This window comes from Oryctolagus cuniculus, chromosome 6 (assembly GCF_964237555.1).
Source record: "Oryctolagus cuniculus chromosome 6, mOryCun1.1, whole genome shotgun sequence".
In the NCBI taxonomy this organism is placed as follows: Eukaryota; Metazoa; Chordata; class Mammalia; order Lagomorpha; family Leporidae; genus Oryctolagus; species Oryctolagus cuniculus.
This window is the reverse complement of record NC_091437.1, coordinates 45,293,447-45,318,115: the sequence shown is the minus strand read 5'-3', so window position 1 is coordinate 45,318,115 and position 24,669 is coordinate 45,293,447. Positions and strand designations below refer to the sequence as shown.

Genomic DNA, 24,669 nt, shown 5'->3' with positions numbered 1-24,669 from the left:
ATTTATTGAAAAGATACCAGAGTTATCACAGATTCCAAAGTCCTTAGAAAGAACTGGAGTGGAAATTAGAAGCTGTCAGTACACAGGCTGTATTTTCTCACCTCTTTTTCTCTTTGCTTCTCCCTCTTCATGCACCAGCTTTCTCTTAGTCCTGTTCCACATCATGAATCCAGTATTCTTTGGCTTAAATTTCATCTGTTTAAGAGATCAACTCAAATTTGCTTTCTTTCATCCCAATTCCACATTCCCAAGGAACTTAGGCTAACAGGTCAACTTGGACCTGGTAATCTCTTTTGGTCCAACTGCCTATGGCTAAGGACAGAATCAACCAACATGAGTTCAAAGAGGTCACCCCTGTGCCCTCCATGACTGGGGGGAGGAATATCTCAAAGGAAGCCGTCTGGGAAGAAACCTAAGAGGGAAATTTTAGAATCTATTCACTTATGATCATACAAACAAAGCAGGGCTTTAGGTTCATTTATACCAACCATCCACCCATGGCAGAAATCCACTCTTCAACTTATTTGATTAATTAATAATCCTCAGCTGTGCTTCAGTATTCCACAGGGATAAAGAGTTGATGCCTCATGAAGTAGTCAGTATCATTAGAATGATTTTTTTTAGGTTACAATAAAAATTCTTACAGAAATTATTAAAGATACTACTAGAATCTAGTCCTAATTGTTAAAACACAATATACTTAAATACACAACCGATCAAAAAGATAGGGTATGTGTCAATGAGATTTCACAAATAAGACCAGTGTAAGAAAATAATGAAGGATGGAATTAAAAGGGAGAGAATGATCCTGCGGGGGAAACAGGACACACAGCAGACTCACAGAATGGCAGCACTCCTGCCTCAGAATCAATCCTTGGGACATTCGGATCTGGCTAAAAGGTCCATGAGAGTCTCACAGGCATGGAAAGCCATGACAAGATGGCAAAAAACAATCTAAATGAAAGATCCTGGTGAACAAGACCCCAGCAGAAGGAACAGGCCATCAAGGAGAGAGGCGCCTTTCTCTGAAGGGAGGAAGGAACCTCCACTGTGATTCGGCCTTGACTAAACAAGTTCAGAGTCGGTGAACTCAAGGGGCTTCCATAGCCTAGACAGCTCATAGCAAGAGTCTCGGGTGATTGCTGACGTCATAAATAAGAGTGCCAAATGTTAAATCAACAACGGGAGTCACTGGGTACATCCTCCCCATGTAGGATCTCTGTCTTTAATGTGTTCTACTATGAAACTTGAAAACAACACTACTAGTTGAACAATACCCTATACCTTGTGCAGTTGTGTGAGTGCAGCCTGTTGAAATCCTTGCTTAGTATATACTAAGTTGATCTTCAGTATATGAAGGTAATTGAAAATGAAACTCGATGAAGGGCAGGATGGGAGAGGGAGTGGGAGAGGGGAGGACCACGGGAGGGAGGGAAGTTGGGGGGCGGGGAAGCCACAACAATACAAAAGCTGCACTTTGTAAATTCACATTTATTAAATAAAAAAATAACTATATAACAAACAAAAAAAGAAACAGAAAAAGAAAGAACTTAATACTTTACCCTTTTAGTATTTTTTATGTTCTACTTAAAAGTATTGGTTGAACTCTGTAATCAATACACAATTACTCTTAGGTGTTTAATTAATGTTATAACTAGTACTCAAATAGTATTTTACACTTTGTGTAAAAAAAAAACACAATATACTTGCCTCTCTAACCTTGGAAAGATATATAATAAAAGAGAGAGAGAGAGAGGAAGGAAGGAGGGAGGAAGGAGGGAGGAAGGTGGGAGGAAGGAGGGAGGAAAGAGGGAAGGAAGGAAGAGAGGAAGGAGGGAGGGAGGGAAAAAGGGGGAAGGAAGGAAGGAAAAAAATAAAAGAAAGAAGATAGAACAAGTTATGTAGTTTATATATACATCAATTAACAAGCTTGAATAGAGGTTATTGAGGGGGAAGGTGGTATGAGAAAAATAACATGTGTTCTGGTAGTAGAAACACCAAGTTTCCAATTGCTATTCATTAGATCTGTAACCTTCAACAAACACTGAGCTTCTATTTCCTCAACTTTCATGAAGACTAAATAAGACAACATGAATAAAGCATTCAACTGAGTGCCAATCACAGAGATGAGTTCAATATAATTTAGCTATCACTGTTTTACTTAAGCACTACTTACTTATAAAAATGTAATGAAGTCATGCATTGTCTAGGCCTTTTTTTTTTTTTTTTATCGTTCTATAGCTGATATTTTAGTTTGAACAGATAATACTTCCTTAAGGGCCTTGTCCATGCCAGAGAGCAAGAGAACAAGAGCAATGGAGTGCTCTTTACCCACAGCTTGGGATTTGATTCTAGCAAGCAGGCTGCAGAAACAACCACACTCTGCTGAGAACCTGTCAAAGGAGTGGGTGCCATCATATTCGTTATTCAAGCATGAAGCTGAAGACTGCTTGCAACCGGCTGTAAAGATGGGGAATCAGAGGAAAGCATTCTACATGTGTCGTTTACAGAACTGAAATACAGAAGTTGACATTTTTACGACTTTCATAATCTTTACAAGTAAGCATTGTAGCCGGATTCGAGGTGCTCTGCATCCACTGCCGCCTGCTGGAGCTGGTAAAAGGTGTATACAGGGAGGAAAAAGTCAACCAAAAAGATTGCATATACCCGGGGATGCTTTGCTACTCTCGTTCCCTGAGAAGTCAAGAGAGTCACAGGACATCAGGCTACCCGCTACAAAAGATCTGCAAAAAGTTCAACATCCTGTGCAAAATAAACTTACCTATTAATTTCATTTTTCCATAAATCTTTTGAAGCAACATTGTACATAGGTAAAGCATTACTCCCCAGGCTGCAGGCATTATCAAACAAGGGGTATCAAGAATATAGTCAGGTAAAATATGCTTAAAATGACTATCTGTATACTTTGTCCTTTCCATGAATAGAGTGTCTTTGGATCTTTCAGGCAGCAGAATATAATAAAATTGAAGGGGAATTTAGAGACAGAGAGCCTTCCCCATGTACTGGGGTCAATGAGAGCTTAGGAACTAAGACCAGGACACATCAGATTGGTTTCCCAATACTTTCTGGGAAGCCAGTACCTGTCAAATCTATTCCAAGATTCTATTACTATCCAGTGAAGTGATATAGAAATAATGGAAGAGGGGATGAAAGGGTGTCAAGTGTCCAAGTTGACCATTTACTGAACATAATTCATGTATGACACAACATCTTTAATGCAGCAAACATTTACTAAGTACCTATTAGGTGCTGTATATGTGAAAACAAATGGCACTACAAGAAAGGATAGAATGTACCCAATAACATCAGGAGCCTGGAACACAGCCAGATTCTACCTAGGTCCAGGGAGAGGGGGAGACATCCTCAGAAGTGGTGATATTTGAGGTATGCTTTAAATAATAAAGCAAATTCTCAAGAACATGTAATAACATGAAAAATGTTCAAGAAGTAATGCTAAATGATATACATATATATTAGTATAGGTATGAATAATTATAATCTTTCATAGTATAATCTGAATTTGTTTAAAAAATACAAAAATATTAACACAAAGGAAATTTTAAAAGTTCATGGAAAATAGCATTAAAATATAAGGTTATTTTTGTGCAAAAATATTTAAGTCCATTCATAGTTTTTGCCATGATCCTCCAGAAGGCCCCTAACACTTGTTTAAGGCAAGAATTATTTAAAGTTTATCATTTTATCTTCCATTTACACCTAGTTGATGAGTAGATGCAGTTAATACATGCAATTTGTCATGTATTCAGGAAGCAAAAAGAAATACCGAAATGTTAATATGGGTGTATTATGAGGAATTTTTATTTGTTTCCTTGTTCATGCTGTGTTCTAATTACTATACTATCAAATACAAAATAATATTTTGTGTTGTTTAAAAAACTGATCCTTACAAAAACGGTCAATTGCTTTTTGACATGGATGCCAAGACTGTTAAATGGGGGGAAAGATGATAATCTTTTCAACAAATGATATTGGGAAATCTGAGTATCCATATACTAAATGATGAAACTGAATGGATGCATTTCCACTTCAGATAGCCCTTGAAATTTTGTGTTAGACTTTGGGCTCACCTGTGGTGCCACCCAAAGAGTCATCTATACATGAGTATGATATTCTCAGACTCATGATTCAGTGCCTATCAGGAGTGAGGCCTATGGGATAGACACAAATAAATAATAAGGTTATTGCTCTCAGGATATATACACAGGGAGGTACAGGAAAGACAAACATCCCCAACTAACACAAGACAGAGAACGATCATTATCACACAAGACATACAAATCAAGTGCTGCATGAAACTGTAGGAGAGGCTCTTTCTGTTCCAAGTGGAAAGACATAATGATAAAAGCCTTGAAAGATGAATACAAACACAACATAGAAACATGTCTAAGCTGAGGATGCAACATACATAAGACATAGAGGAAAAAAGTTCTAGGAGTGAAAGGCTATTGAAATATCTAAGACTAGCTTTCTGGAGCTGCAGTAGCCGATAAAACAGCTAGCAGAAACATGAGATTATTTAATTTTAAATTAATTAAAATTTTAAAAATTCTAAAATGTATCTCTTTAGTTGCATTAGCAGTGTTTCTAGCTTTCCTGGCTTAGCTACATGAGACTAATGACTATTCTATTATACAACACAGATATAGGAAGAATATTTCTATCATCACAGAATATAAAGTGGCAGTATATAAAACCAACACACAAAAATCAATAGCCTTTTTGTACAGAGACAATGCCATGGCTGAGAAAGAACTTTTAAGATGAATCCCATTCACAATACCTATAAAAAGACTTAAATACCTTAGTATAAACTTAACCAAGGATGACAAAGATCTCTATGATGAACATTAGAAAACATTAAAGGAAGAACGAGAAGAACACACTAAAAAATGGAAAAATCTCCCATGTTCATGGATTGAAAGAATCAATATCATCAAAATGCCCATACTACCAAAAGCAATTTACAGATTCAATGTGATCTCAATCAAAATAACAATGACAATCTTCTCAGATCTAGAAAAAATGCTGCTAAAATCTATTTAGAAACACAAGAGACTCTGGATAGCTAAAGCAATGTTATAGAACAAAAACAAAGCCAGAAGCATCACAATACAATATAGGGCAGTTATAATCAAAACAGCCTGGTATTGGCACAAAAACAGACTTCAGACTAATGGAACAGAATAAAACCTCCAGAAATCAATCCATGCCACTTACAACCAAATTATCTTTGACAAAGGAGCTAAAACCAATCCCTGGAGCAAGGGCAATCTCTTCAAGAAATGGTGCTGGAAAACTGGATCTCTGTATGCAAAAGTATGAAACTAGACCCTTACCTTACAGCTTACACAAAAATCCCCTCAGAATGGAACAAAGATCTAAATCTATGACCCAATACCATCAAATTATTTTAGAACATTGGAGGAATTCTGCAAGACATTGGCATAAACAAACACTTCTTGGAAAAGACTGGAGGAGCATAGGCAATCAAAGCCAAAATTGACAAATGTGATTATATCAAGCTGAAAAACTTCTGCATTATAAAAGAATCACTCAGCAAAGAGAAGAGGCAACTGAGAGAATGGGAGAAAATACTTGTAAACTATATAACTGATAAAGGGTTCACATCCAGAATCCATAAATAGCACAAGAAATTCAACAACAAGAATATAAACTACTCAGTTAAGAAATAGGCAAAGGACTTGAACAGGCATTTTCCAAGACAGGAAATTGAAATGGCTAACAGACACTTGAAACAATGCTCAGGATCACTAGCCATCAGGAAAATGCAAATCAAAAACACAATGAGGTTTCTCCTCAACCCAGACAGAATGTTTCTCATACAGAAATCAACAAATGACAAATGCTGGCAAGGATATAGAGAAAAAGGTACCCTAATCCGCTGTTGGTGGGAATGTAAACTGGTGCAGCCACAACGGAAGGCAGGATGGAGGTAACTCAGAAATCTGAATATTGACTCACCATATGATCCAGCCATTCCACCTCTGGGAATTTACCCAAATCAAATGAAATCAGCACATGAACGTGCTATCTGTACCCCCATGTTCATTGTATCACAATTCACAATAGTTAAGGTATGGAATCAACCCAGATGGCAAATCAACTGCTGAAAGAGTAAAGAAATTATGGTATATATACACTATGGAATACTAATCAGCCATAAAAATAAAATATAGACTTGTCTTCTGCAACTAAATGGATGCAACTGGAAACCATTACACTTAGTGAGAGAAGCCAGTCCCAAAAGGACAGATATCACATGTTTTCCCTGATCTGAAGTAACTAAAAGGGTACCTAAAATGTAATGTACTGGAGTGAAATGGACATTTTGAAATTCGATGACTGTTTATAGCCCTTCTTTCTTCTGTTGAGGAACAATGTTTTTTTCCTTCATACTATTTGTTGAACTCTTTCATTTAGTGTAGGGTTAACTTTATGATCATCAAATAAAGATCGTCATAAAAATTAAGAGTGGGAATGGGAGAGGGAGGAGGAAGAAGGGTTAGAGCATGGGTAGGAAGGAGAGTGGGGTGGGAAGTATTACTATATTCCTAAATCTGTATATATGAAATACCTGAAACTTATATAACTTAAATAAAATTTTTAAAAAACAACAATAAAAAAACCCACAATGTCCTTTCCAATAGCAATGGTCTAGAGGGCTATGAAATAGCATTGAAGCGTATTTCTTTTATTTATTTATTTATTTATTTATTTAAGATTTGTTTATTTATTTAAAGATCAGAGTTAAACATAGAGAGAAGAGGCAGAAAGAGAGAGAGGCCTTCCTTCTGATGGTTCCCCAATTGGCTGCAATGGCCGGAGCTGCGCCAATCCGAAGCCAGGCGCCAAGAGCTTCTTCTGAGTCACGCACGTGGGTACAGGGGCCCAAGGACTTGGGCCATCTTCTTACTGCTTTCCCAGGCCAGAGCAGAGAGCTGGATCAAAAGAAGAGCAGCAGGGACTAGAAATGGCACCCATATGGGATGCTGGTACTTCAGGCCAGGGCGTTAACCCGCTGTGCCACAGTGCCAGCCCTTCAAGCATATTTCTTTACCTGGATATCTGGTATCAAAGGTTAACATAATTTAAAATCTTGGGAATACATTTCCATATGGAATGGTGTGCATTGAATACTCTTCCAGATCTGAACCATATCACATGCCTCACATGCATGATTTTTTCACCTTATCATTCTATAAGTGGTAGGTCATACTGCAGTAACAAATATTCCCTTACCGCAGTAGTTTAATGCAACCAAGGTTCACTTTTTGTACTTGCTACATATTCAACACAGGTGATCATTCGGGGTCCCAAGTTAATTAATACATCATAATCCATTAATTGACAAGAAAGATAAGAAAAAGTTGGTGGTGAGCACCACCAATTGAATGCTTCCACATAGAAGTGACTCCCATCACTTCGACTTACAGTTTTTGGAGGCAACCAGTCACACAGACAGCATCAAGAGAGTGAGAATATGTAAACTTAATATGTGACCAGAAATAGAGGACTGAGAAAACATGTGAATGAGATATATTCTTTAATTGACTACAAGCCAAGGAAAAGATCTACATGCAGAACAGTCTACCACAAGTGATACATATACATAAAAATATATGCATGTATACTCAGAAAGATAACCAATGACATACACTAATACCCAAGGACCCTTCTGGAAAAAATACCACTCTTTCCTTATTGTTTCCAAAACATCATTTCCAATAAAGAAGAATGCTAAATCATGGCCAAAACGATGGAGTTCTCTTTCCAGAATTATGCCTTTTGTAGCTGCCCATATAGGGTTCCAGGTTTCCTACGAGGAGACCTGGAGGCACAAACCGAATGAGAATGAAAGCTATGAGATTTGTCTTCGGTTGAGTATGCTTGGCAAGTGTGCTGGTTTTACTTAGAATGCATGTTTATTAGGAATGGTGTATGGTGAAAGGACAGCTGATGAATGTCACAAGGAGATAACCCCCCGCCCAAGCCCCTGTTCTATCACTAGTCTGTGAACATTGGAGGGAATCAAATAAATGTGTGCTGCTCTGCCTCCTCAGACTAGATGAAAACTAATGGCTTACCAGAGTGACCAGCAATATTGGTTTGCCTGGGACTGAGTGATTTCCTGGGATGCAGGACTTCTGGTAATGAACAGGAAGTTTCAGCTAACTGGAGATTTTTGGTATTCTGTGGTCTACACACATCACTCAGATCTCAACTTTATATTGTGCTGTCATTTAGTTTTCTGTTGTTCTTACTGCTTTGATTCATGATCATTTTTTTTAACTTTTATTTAATGAATATAAATTTCCAAAGTACGATTTATGGATTACAATGGCTTCCCCCACATACCGTCCCTCCCACCCACTACCCTCCCCTTTCCCACTCCCTCTCCCCTTCCATTCACATCAAGATCCATTTTCGATTATCTTAATATACAGAAGATCAGCTTAGTATACATTAAGTAAGGATTTCAACAGTTTGCTCCCACACAGAAACATAAAGTGAAAAATAATAGATGATTTTTTTTAAATGATGATGAAATCAGATCAGACCTATTGTCATGTTTAATCCCAGTGAGAGTCAAGTTGGGGAGTTGATAATTTCTTTTTTTTTTTTTTTTTTTTTTTTTACAGAGGATCAGTTTAGTATACATTAAATAAAGATTTCAACAGTTTGCACCCCCATAGAAACACAAAGTGAAATATATTGTTTGAGTACTCGTTATAGCATTAAATCTCAATACACAGCACATTAAGGACAGAGATCCTACATGAGGAGTAAGTGCACAGTGACTCCTGTTGTTGACTTTACCAATTGACACTCCTGTCTATGGCATCAGTAATCTACCTATGCTCCAGTCATGAGTTTCCAAGGCTATGGAAGCCCTCTGAGTTCTCCGATTCTTATCTTGTTTAGACAAGGTCATAGTCAAAGTGGAGGTTCTCTCCTCCCTTCAGAGAAAGGTACCTCCTTCTTTGAAGACCTGTTCTTTCCACTGGGATCTCACTCACAGAGATCTTTTGCCAGAGTGTCTTGGCTTTCCATGCCTGAAATACTCTCATGGGCTTTTCAGCCAGATCCGAATGCCTTTAGGGCTGATTCTGAGGCCAGAGTGCTATTTAGGACATCTGCCATTCTATGAGTCTGCTGAGTATCTCACTTCCCATGTTGGATCACTCTCCCCTTTATTTATTCCATCGGTTAGTGTTAGCAGGTACTAGACTTGTTTATGTGCTCCCTTTGACTCTTAGTCCTTTCATTATGATCAATTGTGAACTGAAATTGATCACTTGGAATAGTGAGATGGAATTGATACATGCCACCTTGATGGGATTGAATTGGAATCCCCTGGTATGTTTTTAACTCTATCATTTGGGGCAAGTCAGCTTGAGCATGTCCCAAATTATACATCTCTTCCCTCTCTTATTCCCACTCTTATGTGGGATCACATTTCAGTTAATTTTCAACACTTAAGAATAACTGTGTATTAATTACAGAATTAAACCAGTCATATTAAGTAGAACAGACAAAAAAACTACTAAGAGGGATAATGTATTAAGTTGTTCATTAACAGTCAGGGCTATGCTGATCAAGTCACCGTTTCCCATAGTGTCCATTTCACTTCAGGAGGTTTCCTTTTTGGTGTTCAGTCAGTTGTCACCGATCAGGGAGAACATATGGTATTTGTCCCTTTGGGACTGGCTTATTTCACTCAGCATGATGTGTTCCAGATTCCTCCATTTTGTTGCAAATGACTGGATTTCGTTGTTTCTTATTGCGGTATAGTATTCTAAAGAGTACATATCCCATAATTTCTTTATCCAGTCTACCGTTGATGGGCATTTAGGTCGGTTCCAGGTCTTAGCTATTGTGAATTGTGCTGCAATAAACATTAGGCTGCAGACCGCTTTTTTGTTTGCCAATTTAAATTCCTTTGGGTAAATTCCAAGGAGTGGGATGGCTGGGTCGAACGGTAGGGTTATCTTCAGGTTTCTGAGGAATCTCCAGACTGACTTCCATAGTGGCTTGACCAGTTTGCATTCCCACCAACAGTGGGTTAGTGTCCCTTTTTCCCCACATCCTCGCCAGCATCTGTTGTTGGTAGATTTCTGAATGTGAGCCATTCTAACCAGGGTGAGGTGAAACCTCATTGTGGTTTTGATTTGCATTTCCCTGATTGCTAATGACCTTGAACATTTTTTCATGTGCCTGTTGGCCATTTGGATTTCCTCTTTTGAAAAATGTCTATTGAGGTCCTTGGCCCATCTCTTAATTGGGTTGTTGGTTTTGTTTTTGTGGAGTTTCTTGATCTCTTTGTAGATTCTGGTTATTAACCCTTTATCTGTTGCATAGTTTGCAAATATTTTTTCCCATTCTGTCGGTTGTCTCTTCACTCTCCTGACTGTTTCTTTTGCAGTACAGAAACTTCTCAATTTGATACAATCCCAATAGTTAATTTTGGCTTTGACTGCCTGTGCCTCCCGGGTCTTTTCCAGAAACTCTTTGCCTGTGCCAATGTCTTGAAGGGTTTCTCCAATGTTCTCTAGTAACTTGATGGTGTCAGGTCGTAGATTTAAGTCTTTAATCTATGTTGAGTGGATTTTTGTGTAAGGCGTAAGGTAGGGGTCTTGCTTCATGATTCTGCACGTGGAAATCCAATTTTCCCAGCACCATTTATTGAATAGACTGTCCTTGCTCCAGGAATTAGTTTTAGATCCTTGATCAAATATAAGTTGGCTGTAGATGTTTGGGTTGATTTCTGGTGTTTCAATTCTGTTCCATTGGTCTATCCATCTGTTTCTGTACCAGTACCATGCTGTTTTGATTACAACTGCCCTGTAGTATGTCCTGAAATCTGGGATTGTGATGCCTCCGGCTTTGTTTTTGTTGTACAAGATTGCTTTAGCTATTCGAGGTCTCTTGTGCCTCCATATAAATTTCAGCACCATTTTTTCCAGATCTGAGAAGAAGGTCTTCAGTATCTTGATTGGTATTGCATTGAATTTATAAATTGCTTTTGGGAGAATGGACATTTTGATGATATTGATTCTTCCAATCCATGAGCATGGAAGATTTTTCCATTTCTTGGTATCCTCTTCTATGTCTTTCTTTAAGGTTTTGTAATTTTCATCGTAGAGATCTTTAACGTCCTTGGTTAAGTTTATTCCAAGGTATTTGATTGTTTTTGTAGCTATTGTGAATGGGATTGATCTTAGAAGTTCTTCCTCAGCCATGGCAATGTCTGTGTATACAAAGGCTGTTGATTTTTGTGCATTGATTTTATACCCTGCTACTTTGCCAAACTCTTCTATGAGTTCCAATAGTCTCTTAGTAGAGTTCTTTGGGTCCCCTAAATAAAGAATCATGTCATCTGCAAAGAGGGATAGTTTGAGTTCTTCCTTCCCAATTTGTATCCCTTTAATTTCTTTTTCTTGCCTAATAGCTCTGGCTAGAACCTCCAGAACTATATTGAATAGCAGTGGTGAGAGTGGACATCCCTGTCTGGTCCCAGATCTCAGTGGAAATGCTTCCAACTTTTCCCCATTCAATAGGATGTTGGCTGTGGGTTTTTCATAGATTGCTTTGATTGTATTGAGGAATGTTCCTTCCAAACCCAGTTTGCTTAGAGTTTTCATCATGAACGGGTGTTGTATTTTCATGATCATTTAAAAATTAAATTTCCTAAAAGCGTCCAGGTACATGCTGCTTGTAACAATTCAAAATACCTGGCCACTCTGGGATCCCCAGTAGTAATTAACCAGGGCCAAGTGGTGGCAGCTGCAACCTGACAGTGCGCTTGCTGTCTACATCTTCATGTCCCTACTCGGTGGCTGTCACTCATGTTTCCTGTCCAGACCCTGGGATATCAGACTCAACAGTAAACAAAATGAAATCAGCATATGAAAGAGCTATCCACTACCCCCATGTTTATTGCAACTCAATTCACAATAGCTAAGATGTGGCAACAACCCAGATGCCCATCAACTGATGACTGGGTAAAGAAAAAGTGGTATATATACACCATGGAATATTACACATCTGTAAAAAGAATAAAATCCTGCCTTGTGTAATAAAATGATGTAACTGGAAACCATTCACTTAGTAAAATAAGTCAGTCCCAAAAAGACAAATATCATATTTTTCCCTGATCTGTGGTAACTAACAGAGAACAAAAACTTGTAATGTATATGAGTGAAATTGACATCCTGAGATTTGATTATTGTTTACAGCCCTTGTCTCTAATGTTAAGGAACGGTGTTTTTTTCTTTTTATTTGTCGAATTCTTTATTTAGTGGAGGGTTAAGCTTATGATTATAAAATAAACTGAAAGTATGTCATTGTAAAAATCAAATGAAAGAATAAGGAAGGCAGGAGGAAGGTGGGATTGTGGGCAGGAGGGGGGGTTGGGTGTGAAGTACCACTGTGATCCTAAATCCATATGCATGACATACATGAAATCTGTTCACCTTAAAATCTTAAAAACAGTAGCAAAGTACCCTTTGTAATCCCATTATTTAGGCTCAAACTGCCATACAAATCCTGAGGGTGAATTTTATTTTAAGCGTCCATGTTTCTTAATGTGGTAAAATATACATAACACAAAATTTACCAGTTTAACCATGTTAAGAGAATAGTGGATTGAACACATTTCCATTGTTGTACAATCATCACCACCATCCTTTTCCAGAAATTTTCATTCCAAACAAAAATTATGTATCCGTTAAACAATAACTTCTCATCCTTCTCTCCCCTAACCTCTGGTAAATGCTCTTCTATTTTGTCTTTACAAATCAGCCTATTCCAGGAATCTCATAGAAGTGGGATCACCTAAGAATTTACCTTTTGTATCTGACTTATTTACCTTTGTGCAGTACTTCCAACGTCCACGCAAGTTGCAGCAGAAATACTCCTTTTCATGCATGCACCACATTTTGTTTACTGATGCATGCTTCCATGGCCAACTGGGTTGCTTCTATATGCTGTCGATTGTGAATGATGCTGCTATGAACATGGCTGTATGAATATCTGAGGCCTTATTTTTTATTTTATTTGGTTTCTATCTATCCAGGGGTGGGACTGCTGAATTACATTGTAATTCTATGTTCCATACCATTCATGTTTTCCCTCCAGGTGATTCGACTGTAGAGACAAGGTTGTGAACTTCAGGGTTAGAGCTTGTAATCACTAAAGTGTCTGTACTTGTACTTTCTCATGGCTGGATTGGCGGCAGGGGTTGGGAGTGCGTGGGCAAGGAACACGTGAGCAGCTTAGTTGATTCAGCCACAAAATAGGCATTTAAAAACAGTCGTGAAAGCACACAGAAAGTCTGTCTGCCTTCTCCCTGAAAACAATTCTTTGCAGCCCTTTATTGGAGGTTTCTATTTGCCTTCCACAAAAGCTGCCTTCAAAGAATATTTCAAATTTTATTATATATACTGCTTTAAAATATTAACTCAATATGTAGAATTTTATAAAAATGTACTGGATTGGAAAATGACACAAAAATAATATCCACTGGTTTTCTTTTATAATATCATGCAACTAAAGTGACACATTTTGGAGTAGTGCAGTTATTAAAATGCAGTCTTGCGCTGGTATGAATGTCACTTATATTTAAAAGGAAAAGTAATTTTACTTGATTTGCTCTCTTATTTTTTGTCCTGGTGATACAAGAAGATTCATGTATTCAGGGACTTCATCAAATGTTCTTATTCTTTCTACAATATTCCTTTAAATGAAGACTGGAAGCTTTTAGAATCCTTCTTCCCAGGGGAATTTATAAAATGTCAAAATGGTCACATCAGCCACTTGGGCTGGCCTGGGAATGAAGACTCAATTTGGTCATGGGAATAGAAGAGGGATATTTCCTTGAAGTCCTTTCACCCTCCTGGTGTTTCTTCTCTGAAAACATTCCATTATGCTGTATCATTGTCCAAACAGGAACACTTACCACTGAATTCAATCTGTCAGGGCTATCATTTAGGACTGACTGTTCATGTTCTAAAGGAGAAGAAGCCCATTTATAAGGCTCAAATTTTGAAGGGAGGGTATGAGTTCAAGTAACTCAAAGAAAGTAGGGTGAGTTTCAAATGAACTTTGATCCAGAGATTCAATGTCACCATTATTCAGTGGTCCTTGCTCTCCAATCTAGAGTGGTGTCTTCATCTTCATGTGGTGGCCCAGCCAGTCTGGACTCTTCCCTTATGCAATGAAAATATATGTTATAATTCTGAATCTCTCTTTTTTAATGCTATTTTTGAATGACTCATGAAAATTGTACATATTTATGGGATACTGGTGATGTGGTGATACATGTATACGTTGTGTAAAGTCCAAATTATGGTAAACATATCTATCTAAAGTCATGCTACTCTGCACTAGAACCAGTACTTCTTTCTCTTATCTAACTGTATTTGAGTACCTACTAATTAACCATTCATCAACCCTTACTTCCCTTCCCACTATACTCCTCAGCCTCTGGTAACAATTACTGCTTCTGTTAGGTCACTTGAACTCACACCCTCAGTTCAATCTTCTATCTTTATAACCACACTGCCTAGAAAAGCCATGAGGATGCCCTCTGGTAAAGGTAAGAAGACCCCAACCGCCAGCGCCGTGGCTCACTAGGCTAATCTTCCACCTGCGGCACCGGCACACCGGGTTCTAGTGCCGGTTGGGTCGCCAGATTCTGTCCCGGTTGCTCCTCTTCCAGTCAAGCTCTCTGCTGTGGCCCGGGAGTGCAGTGGAGGATGGCCCAAGTGCTTGGGCCCTGCACCCGCATGGGAGACCAGGAGAAGCATCTGGTTCCTGGCTTCGGATCAGCGTGGTGCACTGGCCGCAGCACGCCAGCTACGGTGGCCATTGTAGGGTGAACCAACGGCAAAGGAAGACCTTTCTCTCTGTCTCTCTCTCTCACTGTTCACTCTGCCTGTCAAAAATAAAAAAAAAAATAAAAAATAAATAAAAAAAGAAGGCCCCAACCCCTGAAGCTAGGGAAACACTGCTCCCACCCAAATTATATGGCTAGGAACAGGAAGGAGTGTTTTCCCATAGGACACACAGCATTCTCCTACAAGGAAAAGGGGAGAAATGATTCTGAGTAGCATCAGCAGGTGTCTGCTATGCCAGGTAAGTGTGTTCTGTCCAACACAGGGCACAGCATGACTTCCCCATCCCAAGCAGTGCTGTCCAACAGAACTTTCTACAGTGACACAAATATTCTATCATCTATGCTAATACAGCATCTAACTAACCACACACATCTATTCAGCACTGACTTGTGGCTAATGCGACACAGGCATTGGATTTAGGGTATTGTTTAAGAAACTAAATTTGATTTAAATAGCGCATGTGGCTTAGCACCGTATATTGTACAATGCAGTTCTGGAAACATGCTTCTATGAAGGAAAATATTATTTATGGTACATAATGGAGCATATAACAAAATTCTATAGCATTTTTTCTGTTTATGAGGCTGCTGGGTCAGGTCTTGGTCTTTCTGTGCATTTTCAATTAATTATTTGGCAAAAAGAGCAAGATTTTTACATTAATGCCAGTTTGGCTTATTGGAATATCCCTTTCCTTATAGATTTTTTTAAATCTATTTATTTCTATGAGAGACAGAAAGAGAGGCAGACAGGCCCACAGAGGCCCTAACATTGGTTAACTCTCCAGATGCCCACTAGGGCAGAGGCGGACAGAACTTGGAACAAGGCTGAAGCTGGGAGACAGAAATTCAGTCCAGGTCTCCCAAAGAGATAGCAGGAACCCAACTATTTCACCTATTACCACTGCCTCCTGGGATCTGTGTCAGCAGGAAGCTGGAGCCAAGCATCAGACCTAGGTACTCTGATGTGGGACAAGGGCATCTTAACAGCTAGGCTATCCAGTTGCCCCAAAGATATTTTTATCCTGGTTTTACAAAGCCATGATTCTACTTCCTCCACAAGCCATAGGTTGATCTCTATCATAAAAAGGCATCTAATCAACATCAGGACTTGCTCTTTTTTAATCTTGGAATTATGAATGGTTTTTAAGAGTCTATGAAACTTCTGCAGATTTGTTTTGTGACTTTTCTATGTTCTCTGCCCCTGCAAGGGAAAGAGCCCTCAGTCAATTTCCCAAAATAAAAATTGAGAGTCAATGTCTGTATCATTGTTCACACTGTTAAATCAGAGCAGGACCTATGGCTTGTTGACAAAATTTGTCTTCCAGATTAGCACCAGCATTTACTTTAGCCTCTCTCTCTGCTCTCTTAGGCCAGGGAGATGGTAAGATGGTAACCTGCTGCACACCATGAGGCCATAAAAATCTACCAAAAAAAAAAATCAGAAACTGATCCTTTCTGGTCTAAGTTTTTAACTTCTTCCCTTTATCTCCTGTTGTTCACTCTCTAGAGTAAACTTCAAGTAGTTGTTTGTACTTTTTGACTATAGTTTATAGTTGTTATTTATGAGAGTCATTCTTATTCAGTTATACCAGACATATATTAATGGACATTGAGGGATTTGCTAATTTTTACCACTATATTCATTTCTGATATAAACACCTTTATATGTGCCTGTCGGAGCACATGTGCAAGTAACTATTGGAGAGTGCAGGTATGGATTATGAAGGAAGAACATTAAGATGTAAGCCACGTAGCTGAGAGTCTGGAAAGAATATGGTTACCATAAAGATACAACCATATCCATAAAACATTTAATATAAATTAATATACATGATGAGTAGAGGAAATTTATCGAATATACCAAATGTTTTCACACACTGGCCACTCTGTTAGATGCTATAAAAACGCTGTTCCAAAATGTCTGAGTGCTAAACACCATGCAGTGGGAAAAGTAACGAAAGGGACTTGGAATTTCCTTTTTCTAGGAGATTTGAAGAAGCAGCATTCCTGTCTATCTGAGTAACTGATAGATGGCCATCATCAAAAGCCAGGGGGCCAAAGAAACTAGAAGAAATTGGGCAGTTGGTTAGCCTTGGTGCCCTCACTTATATCTCAAAACAGGGCTCAAGATAATGGGTTTGGAATCTCCTAGAGCTTTGCCTCATCTCACACTGTGCAACTGTCAGTGAGATGTTGTAATCACACAACCCTGGAGAGAGCAAGTTCACAAAAATGAACGCGGCAGGGGCAGGACGATGAAAAGGAGCCTTGTCCTTACAGTCCAGGCCTAATAGATGCCAGCCTCTCTCTTAACAAGTGGCAGATTCCTGAAGAACAAACGCTAAGGATTATTAAGGCTTCATTTCTTTAAATTCCATTTTGATTCAAAAATCACAGGCAGCTATGATCTTAGTTTATGATTCTTTTTCTCCTGTGCTGCTGGAGTGGATAATATGACATTTATTAACAGGTAAAGGTAGGGCTTTTCTTTATGGCATTAAATATCCTTTTTCATGATGCTGTTTTACTTTACAAATAGCAAACAGATCATGATGTGACCTGTGCAGAAATCTTATTGAGGGAGATTGGAGGATTCTGAACAATGCTGCTTATTGTGTGGCAGATTGAAATCTCACCCTCATGTCTTCCATACTTTAATACTGGCCTCGGGCCGGCGCCGAGGCTCACTAGGCTAATCCTCCGCCTTGCGGCACCGGCACACCAGGTTCTAGTCCTGGTCAGGGCGCCGGATTCTGTCCTGGTTGCCCCTCTTCCAGGCCAGCTCTCTGCTGTGGCCAGGGAGTGCAGTGGAGGATGGCCCAAGTGCTTGGGCCCTGCACCCCATGGGAGACCAGGAGAAGTACGTGGCTCCTGCCATCGGATCAGCGCGGTGCACCTGCCGCAGCGCGCCGGCCGCGGCGGCCATTGGAGGGTGAACCAACAGCAAAGGAAGACCTTTCTCTCTGTCTCTCTCACTGTCCACTCTGCCTGTAAAAAAAAAAAAAAAAATACTGGCCTCACAGACCATATTGATGAGTGAAAGCTGATTATAGGAAAAGATGTGGTGTTTCCATTTCAAATTCAGCAAAACTTTTTTTCCAATAAATTCTCAGGACATAACAAAGATGTCATTGCAGTCAAGTTTTTAAATATTTTTTCAATCAGCAAACATCCACATGTGCCAGTGATCACTCTAGACACCTAAAGGGAACACAAGCATAAAATGTCCTTAGATCAGTTTGAAGCAGAGTCCCAGCTAGGTTCTCCCAGAATGAGTTACAATCCCAGGTTCTTCATGCTGTGCAAAGCAGTAGTTGTGATATATTAAGAAAAACACAGTCTCCACCCTGATGGAGTTTGCAGACTAAAGAATGTGGATGTTAAGCAAGAAATGTTAAGTGTGTGAGTTCATGGTGAAAGTTGTAACCTTATTTTGTGACTCAAAGTCAGCTGAATTCTCACCCCTCCCTCCATATTGGACAGCCAATATCCAATAAGAATGCACTTCTTGTTTTTGTTTTTGTTTTGTTTTTGTTTTTGTTTTTTTCTTGACAGGGAGAGTGGACAGTGAGAGAGAGAGACAGAGAGAAAGGTCTTCCTTTTCCGTTGGTTCACACTATAATGGCTGCTGCGACTGGTGCGCTGCAGCCGGCGCACCATGCTGATCCGAAGCCAGGAGCCAGGTGCTTCTCCTGGTCTCCCACGCAGGTGCAGGGCCCAAGGAGTTGGGCCATCCTCCACTGCACTCCCAGGCCACAGCAGAGAGCTGGCCTTAAGAGGAGCAACTGGGACAGAATCCGGCGCCCCGACCGGCACTAGAACCCGGTGTGCCGGTGCCGCAGGCGGAGGATTAGCCTAGTGAGCCGCGGCGCTGGCCGCACTTCTTGTTTTTTATAACCCCCTTCTTTCATTCTTTCTCCCTCTTACTTCTGTCTCTCTTCCACAGAGTGCATTCTATGTGCCCAGCCCTGTGTTGGAACAGGAAATGTCTATGAGCATGCCTACTACGTCCACTGATGCCCATCTTTGTGGTACCTGATCGTCCAGGGGCAGACTTTCTCTTCACAGCTACTGCAAGGTAGTAACACCTTTTTCTTGTTAGGATTTCAAGAAAAGTCCTCAGATGACTGCCCAAAATCATAAATTAAAGGGTTGTTCATGGCAAACAATTTACTGGGGCACTGGGGATAGCTGGACAGTATTTCCCAGGGAGTAAAGGCTGGTTAAATGGCCAAAGTTTATTGAGGCTCTCTGCACATTGCCCAAGACTAGAATTTACAGTCAACTGCCTGAGGTGGCTTTCACTCCATCCTTCCTTCCAAGAACCACAGAGATGAAGTAAATGAGCCACAGGAACAGGGATTTGTTCCAGGCTGGAGATATTACAATCCTTCTCTCAACACAAGAGTTGGCTTGAAAAGGCAGCATTCACTATTGAGGGATAACTCTGAAGAGGTCTGTGGTTATAATGGTTTTATGATTATTTTGAATCGTTGTAAAGACCCCTGTGTTTGGGTAACTGATTCCACACCAGAGAGATCACACAGCATTCCTTAACATTGGTCTGTGGCTTTGGTAGACAGAATTGAAAGAGCCCTGTGTCCATTCCAATCTCCAGTCATTCTCCAGTCTGTCATTCACATGACTGGATTTTTTCAGAATTTGACTCTTGGTCTTCTGTATTTTTCAAAAATCACACATGAACAAAGAGTATGAGGGAAGTATATGCTATTAGAAATAAAAAATATTTGGCCGGCGCCGTGGCTCAATAGGTTAGTCCTCTGCCTGTGGCGCTGGCACACTGGGTTCTTGTGGGGAGCAAACTCGGACTAGACTGTTACTGGAATTAAGACTTATTCTATGCATCTGCTCTCCCACAATATGGCGCTGGGAGAGAAGTAAACAGCTTCCGCACAGCTGCCTCCAGTTCAACCAATTAACTGTAGGACTTGCTCCTGATTGGAGAGCGGCGTACTCGGCGTGTGGGCAGCCGAGTTGGGATTGGCGGAGGAAGACTATAAAGGAGGAGAGAGACGGCATGCACGAGGAACATCTATGGGGAACATCTAAGGGAACCCGTGCAGCCCCCGAGAAAGCCGGCCGGCGGTGTGCCGCTCCCCTGCGGAAGTGGGGAATGCGGCCAGGGGGAACTGCCCTTCCACGGAGGTGGAAGGGATAGTAGCCAACCCGGGAAGAACCAGCAGCAAACCCGGGGAGGGCCGAGCAGACGAAAGAACAGCGCAGGGTCCTGTGTCGTTCCTCCACGAAGAGGGGGAGCGACATAATGGTGCCATGACTCGGATATGAAGCCTAGGCAGGGCTTAGTGTCGTTCCTCCACGAAGAGGGGGAGCGACATAATGGTGCCGTGACTCGGATAGGAAACTTAGGAGGGAAGAAACGGGAAGAAGCAGGAAAATACCGGAGAGAGAGACTAGCGAAGAGCCTAGGGGAAAGCCGGACGAGAAAGGTGCCGGAAGAAGCTATTGAAAGCCTAGGCATAGACTTGGATATGGACTGTGGGAAAGAAGTTAGGATTGAAAGCGAAAGTGAAAGCTTTCATAGACTCAGATGCGGACTATGGCGGGGAAGCTAGGAGACTGAAAGCGAAAGTGAAACCTGGAGGAGGCTTGGACTCGGATACGGACTGTGGGGAGAAGCCAGGAGAAATGAGAGGAATATTGTTGGAAGAAAACTTAGGGAAACATACCGGGTAGAGAAAAATGTTAGGGAGGATGAAGCCGCGAGTGCAGGCCGAGGCGGAGACATAAGCCACCTTGGAATTCTTCAAGTCACCCCGGGGAGCAAGAGGCGAAGATCTGGAACCAGAAGCAGAGACGTGGGCCGCCAGGTTGAAATTCGCCAGGTTAGTCCGGGGAACTTGGACTGAATGCCGGTGGTGGCGGAAACATTCGCGGAAGCCGCCGCGTGCAGAGAGAGCACGGGGCGTGAATAAATAGGGAACGGGGCTGGCGTAGGCCGTGGTTCAGACGCGAAAGGGTTAAGCGTGGAGACCGCGGAGCGCGCGAAGCCGAGCCGCGCAAAGCCGAGCCGCGCAAAGCCGGGAAGCTGCGCAGATGAGAGAGGCGCGGGCTGAAGCGGCTCAGCCGGAATGCTGCCGAGAAGCAGCCTCGGGGCGGGCGCAGCCGGGAAGCCGCGGGGATAAGAATGAGAGCGGGAAGCCGCAGGGATAAGAGAAACAGAAGTTTAGAAGTAAAGTGAGAAAAATAGGAATGCTGGAAGATAGAAGTAAAATGGGAGAAATAGGAATGCCCGGAGATAGAGAAATAGAGAAATAAAAAGGCCTCCCTACAACACTGCAATGTGAGAGCTTGGATTCGGTCTGCCTAATCAAGTGAGGCGATGAGCACCTGCGGGCAGCTAGCAGCTTATGCGCCGCAGGTCACCGAAGACAGGCACGAATTAACATCAGTAAGGCTTCCCCACAATACAACAATATTAAGCTTGGATTCGGTCTGCCTGATTTAAGGCGGTAAGCGCCAGCAAGCAGCTCGACCAGAGTATGAGCTGCAGGTCACCGAAGATAGGCACGAACCAACACTAATAAGTCTCCCCCACAATAAGGCAAGGAGAAGGCTTGGATTCGGTTTGCATGATAGAGCTTGTAAGCCCCTGCAGGCAGAGCAAAGCATGCGCTGCAGGGCACCGAACACAGGCACGCATCAGCGCCTAAAAACCTCCTCACAACATGGCGAAGAGAGGACCCGGATTCGGTTTGCCTGATTGATAGGACTTGTAAGAGCCTGTGGCAACTCTAGCAAGTAGAGCAGAGTGTGTGCCGCGGGACACCGAAGACAGGCGCGTATCAACGCTAAAAAATAAAAAGAAAGGGGGATCTGTGGGGAGCAAACTCGGACTAGACTGTTACTGGAATTAAGACTTATTCTATGCATCTGCTCTCCCACAATATGGCGCTGGGAGAGAAGTAAACAGCTTCCGCACAGCTGCCTCCAGTTCAACCAATTAACTGTAGGACTTGCTCCTGATTGGAGAGCGGCGTACTCGGCGTGTGGGCAGCCGAGTTGGGATTGGCGGAGGAAGACTATAAAGGAGGAGAGAGACGGCATGCACGAGGAACATCTATGGGGAACATCTAAGGGAACCCGTGCAGCCCCCGAGAAAGCCGGCCGGCGGTGTGCCGCTCCCCTGCGGAAGTGGGGAATGCGGCCAGGGGGAACTGCCCTTCCACGGAGGTGGAAGGGATAGTAGCCAACCCGGGAAGAACCAGCAGCAAACCCGGGGAGGGCCGAGCAGACGAAAGAACAGCGCAGGGTCCTGTGTCGTTCCTCCACGAAGAGGGGGAGCGACATAATGGTGCCGTGACTCGGATATGAAGCCTAGGCAAGGTCCTGTGTTGCTCCTCCACGAAGACGGGGAGCGACAGGTTCTGGTCCTGGTCGGGGCACCGGATTCTGTCCCGGTTGCCCCTCTTCCAGGCCAGCTCTCTGCTGTGGCCCGGGAAGGCAGTGGAGGATGGCCCAAGTGCTTGGGCCCTGAGCCCGCATGGGAGACCAGGAGAAGCACCTGGCTCCTGGCTTCGGATCAGCGCAGTGCGCCAGCCGCAGCAGCCATTGTGGGGTGAACCAACAGCAAAAAGGAAGACCTTTCTCTCTGTCTCTCTCTCTCTCTCTCACTGTCCATTCTACCTGTCCAAAAAAAAAAAAAAAAACTATTTAAGGCCGGTTGCTATTTTTCAAAACCTTACAGATGAGAAGGTGATATTTATTAGTAAAATATACACATCCATACATGTTCAAACATGCATATGCACACACACATGCAAACATACAAGTAAACAGCTTGGAAAAACACCCACCTTTCCCCCCTTTTTTTTCTATCATCAATCAGCTGATCAGGAAATACTGCCTGAGCACCTATCCTTTGGGGGAAGTCCACACTATATATATTAAAAATAAAAGATGTAAATGAGGTCTCTGTCTTCCAAGAATTTACAGATGAACAGCTTTGTTAATTAATATATATACACAAAAAAATTAACCAGCTGAAGTATTACCAAGGATGATAAAAGGTAGTCATTCAACAAATATTTAGAAAACATTGACTTACCAGGCATATTCTAGTGCCAATAGAGCTTTTATTGAATAAGCAAGAAACAAATAATTACAGGTAATACAAAGTTCTATAATTTAAAAAAAGGCAGTGTAAGAAATAGAGTTTAGAGGAATTCCAATATTTATGTACAGTGTGGTCAGGAGGGCACTCTCCTAAAGAGAATAAGTGACAGAAGACCATGAGAAAACATGCATGGGAAGTAGCCATGAACCTAGATTATACAAGAGCCTGCAGATAGAAAAGACTATTATCTTAAGTGGATTGGGAGGGATGTTGGGAGAGTTTTGAGCTGAGGACCGGCATAACCTAGAAAATATTTTTTGCAAATATTTTAATACAATCATTATGTCTCCTATGTTGAGAAACGATTGTAAGGGACAAGGGCTAAAGCAGGAAACCAATTAGAAGGTGATTGCAATAATCCAGTGAGTGCTGATAACCGCTTGACCCGGGCTGGCAATGGGAGTGGTAAGAAGTAGATGAATGATAGAACTACTTCTAAGGTAGAATTGACAGGATAGTTTATAGCTCAGAAGTGAGGCATGAGACCAAGAGAGGAGATGAGGGTAACACCAAGGTTCCATGATCAAGCAACCAGAAGAGTTGCTAGTTGAAAAAGGAAGATTGGGGAAAGCTGGTTTAGGTGGGGTAGAAAAGAATGGAGAGATGGGACCTACTAGTAGCTCAGCTAAGGCACAATAAGTTTGAGATGCCTATCAGATTTCTAAATGGAAATGTTAAGTAGGTGATTAAGGAAAGGGTCATAGGGTTGAAGGCACGTGTAACAAAATGGAGGTGCAAATTTAGGGGTACAGTCATCCCTCAATATCCTCACAGGATTAGTTCCTGGATCCTCTCCTCCTACACACACAGGTACCAAAATTTCCAGAAAGTTCAAGTCCTTTATATAAAATAGTGTAGTATTTTCACAGAACCTACAAACCTCTTCCCATATATTTTAAATAATCTCTAAGTTACTTATAATACAGAATACAAGAAAATGTTATGTATATGGCTGTTATACTGCAGTACTTAGGGAACAATGACAAGAACGAAAAGCTTGTACATATTCAGTACATATTTTCAAGTATTAATTATCTGTGGTTGGGTGACTCTTCAGGTGTGGAATGGGCAACTATGAAGGGCCAACTGTACTTAAAACGCAGAGATGAGTTAACTTAAGGAGAGAGTGTATAGAAGCAAAAGAAACAGTCACAAAACTAAGACCTAGGATGATGCTCAGATTTAGAGATCTGAGAATCAGAAGGAATCCACAAAAGACACCAAGAAGAAAGATAAAGAGAAGAAGAAAACCAGGCAAGTACAGTATTCTGGAATTCAACACAAGAATCTTTCTTAAGGAGAAAACTAATCTAGCATGTCAAATAAAATAAGGCTTGAGGGGCCAGCACTGTGGCGCAGTGGGTTAAAGCCCCAGCCTGCAGCACGGGCATCCCATATAGGCGCTGGTTGGAGTCCTGTATGCTCCACTTCCGATCCAGCTCTCTGCTATAGCCCAAGTCCTTGGGCCCCTGCACCCACATGGGAGACCTGGAAGAAGCTCCTGGCTCCCAGCTTCAGATCGGCTCAGCTCTGGCCGTTGTGGTCATCTGGGGAG

The 24,669-nt window shown here is 41.4% G+C and overlaps 1 long non-coding RNA gene across 1 annotated transcript in view; it reads left to right on the top strand.

The window, feature by feature from the left end:
* LOC138850054 (uncharacterized) overlaps window positions 1-24,669 on the top strand; it is a 60,285-nt gene that overhangs the window by 18,618 nt on the left and 16,998 nt on the right. Inside the window, exon 4 of the long non-coding RNA XR_011389425.1 lies at window positions 18,906-19,037. This is a non-coding gene — a long non-coding RNA (uncharacterized lncRNA). The remainder of the gene's footprint in view (window positions 1-18,905; window positions 19,038-24,669) is intronic.